Raw genomic sequence first — 1,508 nt, 5'->3', positions numbered from 1 at the left:
TGACAGACTGGAGGCAGGGAGAGAGAGCGAACAACAAAAATCGGGGAGAAAGAGCCGGTGAACTGAGCGAAAGTTGTTGCGAGCGCGAGAGAGGGTGAATTTGTAAGCTCGCGCGTGAACTCGTGTGATTCATGGCATGAACATTTATTCGTTCTGTTTGCCGAGGAAGACACGTGATTTTTTTTTGTGAATTTCAAGACTTTTAGATAAGGTTCAATGAGCAAATCTAAAGGTTTATTTGAAACATTAGAAATTCGATAAACAGTAAAACAAATGGTTGACCTTCTCTGTGTCGATATCAAAGGGAACGTCGATAGAGGGAGGTTTTAGTTTAGAGAACGAACGAACGAATCTATAGAAACAAGAAGGTTAAAAAATATTAATTTGGAAGGTGCAAATATTGGCAGAGTGAATATTACCTCTATTATGATGTAATTTTACATCAATTCAGACTGAAATAAAAAAAGTGACAAATAAACACATTTCTATATCTGGAGTTTTTTTTTAAAAAAAAAGGTCCAATAAATCAAATTTTTAGTTTTTGCTTTTTGAGTGTCTTTAATACCCCTGACTCAAGGCGGTTTCAAAAACACTCAAAAAACAAAAACTGAAAATTTGGTTTATTGGACCTTTTCAAAATAAAAAAGGCAAATTTACTGGAACCCAAAAAGTGATAAAAAAAATACTAAAATCTTGCTCGGCTCACTCGAGGACGGAATACAAATTTAATAAAAACGCAAGAAATGTCGATAGGCGTTTTTCAAAAATGGACTAACAAAAAAATCTTAAAACTGGAGCCTTAGTCTTAGACGATGAAAATTGCTAGAAGTTCAAATATTTAAAAATTACAAAAAAGGCCAAAATAGCGATACGACAAAATTTAAAGATGTCGAATATCAAAATGTCAAAAAATCGACAGAAATCAGAAAGGTAAAAAGGTAAGGTAGGTCGCTCAAAAGACAAGGCATGAAATTCAAAAAAGGCCAAAATTGCGATTTAGCAAAACCTCATTTAACTCGAATTAAAAATTGCACTAAAATCGCCTTAAATTTAAAAAAATGCCAAAAATCTAAAAAAAAAAATAGATCTTTGAAAATGTTGAAAAAATTGTTATAAAAATAGCGTCGTGCTCATTCGAGGTTATCGAAAAAAAAATAGTTTGAGTGGAATTCAAAAAACCGCGATGAGCTCGCATTATCTTAAACAAAATACACAAAATGCTGATTTTGTCGTGATTTAACAAAAAACTGACAAGAATTTGAACTGAGCTCGTTCGAAAACAATACACGAAATTAAAAAATCGCACTGAACTCGCGAGAGATCAATGCAAGTGTTTAAAAAACTTCAAAAATTTCGATTTGAATGCAATTTAAAGTTGACATAAAAAAATCGTCAAAAATTATTCTGAATTTCAATTTAATTCAAAAACATTCAAAAATTCTAAAACTATGAATAAAAAACTCAAAAACCATGACTTGTTAGAATTTGGACTGTCCGTTTTGTAATCC

This window comes from Culex quinquefasciatus, chromosome 1 (genome assembly GCF_015732765.1).
Source record: "Culex quinquefasciatus strain JHB chromosome 1, VPISU_Cqui_1.0_pri_paternal, whole genome shotgun sequence".
In the NCBI taxonomy this organism is placed as follows: domain Eukaryota; kingdom Metazoa; phylum Arthropoda; class Insecta; order Diptera; family Culicidae; genus Culex; species Culex quinquefasciatus.
The sequence above is the reverse complement of the archived record's forward strand: the minus strand, read 5'-3'. Positions refer to the sequence as shown.